The following is a 6,653-nucleotide window of genomic DNA, read 5'->3' as shown; positions in this document are numbered from 1 at the left end:
AATGAGTAGGGGTCTGTCTCTTATTCACATCTAGGTGTGTATAAGAGACAGACATCACAGATTTAATTAATTCTCCCTGAATATTAGTGTTCCTACACTGTTTGGTATTTCAGGTTTTACTTTAATAGACCCAGGCCTGGTTTAACGAATTTCGTTTTCGATTTTTTTTTTTGTTTTTTTTTATTTTTTGCTGATGGTATGTGTTCATAGAGAAAACGAAATCTGAACCTCGTGAACTTTCTTCGCGTGGTTCAAAGAAATAAAAATAGAAAAAAAAAATACAAGTGATGTCATATAAAAAAAGCATTGCTGTAAATAACTTTATGATCAGACGTCACATGAAGAACATTGTTTTTTAGTTGTGATTTATGCCTTTACCTTTATGTTTGTATTTTTGCTCTACTGGTATTTTTTGTTAAGGACGATTTGCTCCCATTGTTTTAGTTATGACAATGAAAGCGGTGTTGCTGTATTGTTTGATCTCGTTAATGATTATAGTTTTGTTGACGGTGACTATATTACTATGATGATGATGAGTATGACAACAAGGAAGATGGTCATAATGATAATAACAATAATAATGACGATGATTAAATTGGTTGCTGATGATGACTTGAAAGGATGATGGTGATGGTGGTGATGAATGTTGAAGAGGACGTTGTAAAGCGTCATACAACTTTACCAAACACTTTAAAAACGACATGAGAATAAAAATTTAAGTCTAAATTTAATGTCTTTTTTGAGGTTAGTTATAGCTTTATTTACCCTTTGTATTAATACAAGTGTAGTGCGAGCGATACTTACGAAGTTTCAGCTGAGTTTACAGTAATAGCTCGAAGGCTAAACTCTCAACGAAGTTCACTTATGGCACGTGGCAAGATTATGAATAGTTTCTTGTATTCCTATGAATGAATGGAATGTATATATAAAAGGGGCCCTTCCGCTACAGAAATAATCTCCTGGCTTTAGGAAACGATTAGAATTATACAGAATCTATTATTTTGAAATTGATTATAATTTATTGGGGCATAATTACTAAGATAAAAGAATGCCAAAAATGTACCATACGAAAAACTACCACCACTGCAAAAGCCTAATTAGCAACATTAACAATTTATAGTATTAACAAGTTAATGTCTAAATACAGTACGGTACATAGGCCTATAATGTTGTGCCCACGGAATGGTCTGGGCTTCAGTAGCAATTTTATTTCGATTGTAAAATCATATTAATTATTAATTACACTTGGTAATAATAATGATGATGATACTAACGATAACATTATGAAAAGTGTGCCTCTGAACAATCTTTAGTGGAAGCGGCGCAATATAAGTAAAATATATATATTATATATATATATATATATATATAATAATAATAATAATAATATACCTAATAATTATCAAATTAACGATTAGTATAATAATAATAATAATAATAATAATAACAATAAATTAGTATATAAACGTTTTGAAAAGAAAGTAAAAATGTTAAATCAATTCTCATCTGTACATCTAAGCATCTAAAACCATAACAAATAGTAATAATAATGATAACATAATTACTTAATAACAATAATAATGATAATAAACCTATGCCTATTTTTGAAAAAAAAAATGAATTATTAATTTCTCACATAATAATGAACCTGGAAATAATGTAATTATAATAACATTTTTGTATGGCGCAATATATTTTCAACGCTTACAAGAACTAGGCCCTAAGTAAAATTATTCGTTTAGTGCGGTTAAATAAAGTGTTTTTATGTGTTTATTCTGCCGGCTAAAACTCGAATTTGCCTAGCCTAATGTTAGAGTTGGAGTGCGCCCTCAATAATTACGAAAATGCTTTGTAAACGATAGCCATACTTCGGTACCGCCTAAATAAACACTGCCTATATTTTATTATTAAATGTTGCAAATATCTCCTTTAAGCGCAATAATTCAAGGGCCAAGACCTACAATGTGTGGTTTCGATTTCAGCGTTATGCAAATGTTAACACCTTATTGATACTAGCTTAACTTTCTTTTTCATGCTAGCTACCTGAGACAGATGAGAAGTGCTCGCGTTGGTATTTTCAGGGTGTTTCTAGAAACACTATGTACAAAGTTCAATTTGTATTATATTTAACGGCTTCTCAGGTGGGGTTATAATATGAACTACACGAGACCATTCGTTCAAAGGCAGCAGTTGATCATTGTCCCGTTGGGTGATTCACCCGTGCCCCCATCGTATGCCTAGCATACATTAAACACGATCTTTGCGTTGCAAAATTTGATACACAATGAGTAGGGGTAGGCCTACACTTGCAACATATTTATGATTCTAATACACATTTATTTATATCAAGTTAATGTCATATGCAAATTAATGAGGAATATTATAATTTACGAAATAATTATGTTAGTACAATATTTAAGGTGTAGGCTAAAATTGTATTAACAAGCGCGCCAAATGTGACCTTTCAGCAGATTTCAATAACGGCGTTTAACATCCAGGACCCGACACAAAAGCAACAATGCCTATTTGAAATGCTTCTATAGATCTACCAAGTTAATAGTTAAGCGCCTTGATGCTGTTATGCCTATATAAATATTGTTTATTATTAGCCGTAATAATAGTATTGTTTATTATTAGCCGTAAAGAAAATTATATCCATGCCGCATATAAGTAATATCATTAATAGTATTTGTATAGGAATAGGCTCTTTGATTTCCTGATAATAAATTTAAGGACTTTTGATATAGACGAAAACAATGAACGAATAAATGAATTAAACAACTAATCAAATGAATGAATGAATAAATATATATACCTTTTCTATTTGGATTCATTTGTATGAAGTTACCATATTGCTGGTAAAGTGTTAGTTGTACCGTATTGCAACATGGTGCCTATAAACTTGTACATTATAAATAGATAATTATAATAAATTAGACCAGCCATGAGATTAGTATTATGATAATAAAAAAATAGCTGGCAAAGAACATTCTAAATCCTTCATCTGGTTAAGCGACGTCATCTGTACTTATAAAGTTATATTACAATATCACAGTTGGAGCATTAAAACTTTATTTTATCAATCGATCCACTTTTACTTTACGTCGTAACATAGAAAGAGGACGCTGTTCAATTTAAACTGAATACGTCACAATGTTGAAATAAAGACGTCATATTATGTTTCACATTAATCACACATTCGAAATTTTATGATGTACAAAATAAAATTGATAGACCTATAATTTCATCAACCAGGTTATTTTTACGAGGCCCACGCACTGCCTATTGAAATGAAATTGAAAGATTTTTAGTTAGGCTCTGGAGGGGAAACATTTTTTGGTAGGCCTATGTTGTACAACTGATTTTTATAAGACAGAAAAACATGTTTGACGAAAAACTCGGAAACGGTTAATGAGAAACAGATTTTTAAATATTTAAAAACTGGGGGAAAGGGGGAAAGGGTGGAAAGGTTTAAATATTTAAAAACCTATATGCCATTAACTGCTCCCGAGTTTTTCGTCAAATATGGTTTTGTGTCTTAGAAAAGTTGTACAACACAATTATATATACTGTATTTAGAAAAAAAAGATTCCGCAGGAGCCTGGCTTTAAATTAATGGATTGCCTCTCACAACTTTGTGCAAATAACTATCAATCAATCTTTCAATCAATCATTTTTCTTCCTTCATTTTTTCTCATAGATTGGTTTATAGTCTTTTATTCATATCACGTTATGTTTGTTTTTAATGTTATTTATAATTATAGTCATTGGTTTTTTTTTATATTATCACCACTATTATATAAGCTTACTAATATTTGTTTTTCCTATTGTTATTTATAGTTAAATTTATAAGTATACTGTTACATGGTAAGTTAATATAATAATTATTATTATTTATGATTATTATTTATTAATGTTATCATTAATAATATTATTATTATTATCATTAATGATGATAATGACAATAATAATAGTAATAATAATAATAATAATAATAATAATAATAATAATAATAATAATCATAATATCGTAATTATAAAACATGGATGGAGGTGTATCGATCGATGTACTTCGATTCACAAGCTTCCCTAGCTTGTGTGGATTGTTTTATCTAGTAGTACCGTCTGCGTTTAGAGTTACATTTATTTGTATGTCAAGGACAATCTTGGTGAGAGGTAAATGAAACGTTAAAATAACGTTGTTGTCAATACATTACCGCATGACATGACTTCTTGTTCATTTCCAGTCTGATTTAATCTTAAATCGATGAAAAGAAGCAATCAACGCGAAAAGCAAAACATGGTAGGATTCGTGTCTGGCCCAGCGGTGACAGTCCTGCACAAAGTGTAGGTCTATTCATTGCGTCCTAAAACTTCGTATTCAGAATCAGTGTATTAGGAGAAGAAACTAAAAGCAGGTCTAGATGTCAACTTCAGGGCATTTTTTTGTTTATCCGTATGACATATGACAATACACAAGGCCTATATTTATTTTTTTTTCTTGTAATTCCATTCCAACTCTTTTTTTTTCATGCACGCCAATTCGGTGCAATACTTACATTTATCGAACGGTTGTGGCCAAATTTTGACACTTAAAACGAGTGAAAAACGCTGCTGAAACACTCCGCACAATGAGATTACGGTAGCGAACTTGGTAGGCCTACTAAGTAAATTCTTGGTCAAGACAGACGCAACGGTTTACAATGCAAGAATTTAATAGCTACTATTACACTACATTTAAAAGAAATTCAAGCGAAGTATATATTTTTTTCACAATTTATATTTAAGTATGTTATTGAGTTAATCATCATCTAATGCAGCATGGTTCTCTCAACGTAGAGCAACGCATTGACGCGAAGCGCCAATAATACGCGTTGCTTGCGATTACGTCATCGCGTTTAATGTATACAGTAATTAGCCTATAAGAACTATATAAATAGGGTTATGTAATTAATTGGGCATGGTGGGGAAGGTGGCGGATCACGCACGGCGAAATGACCGCTATCAACATGGAACAACGTTAACTATTGTAAGCCTACTGAATGTGGAACGCTTTCCGACTCGTGATGAATAAATCATGTCAAAACAATGAGATAGGGCTAAAAATGTTACCAATACTAGGCCTAAGGGGCAAGGATCCAATAATACACACCTGCAGTTGATTAACGGCCAGAGCGGTTCCCAAAACCCGGTCGATGGAGAGAGAACAGAATGAGGAGAGAGGTAGAGAAAAGGAAAAACGAAATGTAAGAATATTAAAGTGTGTGTGTGTGTTGTGGGGGTGGGGAGGAAAACAGAAGGGTCGACGGAGAACGAACTGCTTATTTCGATCAGCATTCCCTAATATTACCTAATTGCAGCAAATCTTATATTTGATAAAGGACAGAGTAATTTCACTTTTACTTTCTGTTCCATTTAATTTAATTCCATTCATAGTGGCCTTGAGCATTTGATATGTACAAGACAAGGTCAATCAGACCATTGAGTTTAATAACATGGCATGCTCAAGTTTATTGACGCATGAATCATTCGAATTAAGCTTAAATATTTATAAACATTCTTATTTTGTATGTAAGACAATGATGAGGATGAGGATAATGATGGTGATGATGATATGATGATGATATTAAATAATAATAACAATAATTATAATAATAATAATAATATAATATTTATTATTATTATTATTATCATTATTATTATTATTATTATTATTATCATTATTATTATTATTATAACGCTCGCTAATCCAGCTGTCATCTGTTCCGATTTTTATTATTTGAGCCCATTGAACAATCTTAATCCAATACCCCTCTTTACTTTTACACACATTTATTATCATCTGTCTATTGATAGCCTTTTCTTACTTTTTTATACAGCCAGAAAGTACAACTAAACTAAACTGACACGTAGTCAACTTACATTTCGGCCCACAATAGTGCGACCTATATTCCTCTACAGGAACATTTATTAATCCCAGGCCCTACGTCATTTCAACAAAAATTTGTAGGCTTTAGGGGAAGGTACGGTAGTATTGTGGGTTATCCGAAGGCCAGATACATTGTAAAGTTTTTGCAGGACGTATATATGTTTAGTTTAGTTTTTATTTGGAATCACTTTTATTACAGTGGCACACATCTAAAATGATGGTGCATTCAAAAGACCAAAATCAACAGAAAATTGAAAAGAAGAAAACAACTTAACTACGGAATTCATTACGGAACTAAAGGTTCGGTAAATAAAGCCAAATGACAACGTTCCATCAAACAAATTCATTAAAAATAATAATAAAGATAAAAGTAATCATAAAAAAAAATAAGCAACTTAAAATATCGGATAATTAATAGCTGTCCTAAACGATTAACCAATCCGGTTCAGGGACGAAATCGCCTCGGCCAATCACAACTGCGGTGAAAAATATACACCAACCAGAACGTTAGCAATACCAATGGACTGAAATGAGGAGAAACCGTGCTTTTATGATATACCGTTTGTCTCAAACTTTAGGAAATATATTTTATTAATCCATTTGGTAACTTATAAAGATGATTAAATTTAAGAGTTAAAATCAAATAGATAAGAACAAATCAATTGATATACAGGATCTTTTTACGAAAATTCTTCCACTACCAACACATTTGATAACTTCTAGCT

At 31.5% G+C, this 6,653-nt stretch overlaps 1 protein-coding gene across 1 annotated transcript in view; it reads left to right on the top strand.

Annotated features, from left to right (window-relative positions):
- The window catches only part of LOC117124350 (cytochrome P450 26B1-like), a 22,372-nt gene that overhangs the window by 694 nt on the left and 15,025 nt on the right, over positions 1-6,653 (top strand). The gene's annotated exons all lie outside the window — the stretch shown is intronic.

This window comes from Anneissia japonica, unplaced genomic scaffold (genome assembly GCF_011630105.1).
Source record: "Anneissia japonica isolate Jap-2015-1 unplaced genomic scaffold, ASM1163010v1 scaffold750_len1593409_cov174, whole genome shotgun sequence".
In the NCBI taxonomy this organism is placed as follows: Eukaryota; Metazoa; Echinodermata; class Crinoidea; order Comatulida; family Comatulidae; genus Anneissia; species Anneissia japonica.
Note: the sequence above shows the minus strand (reverse complement) of the source record. Positions and strands in the feature narration are given on the sequence as shown.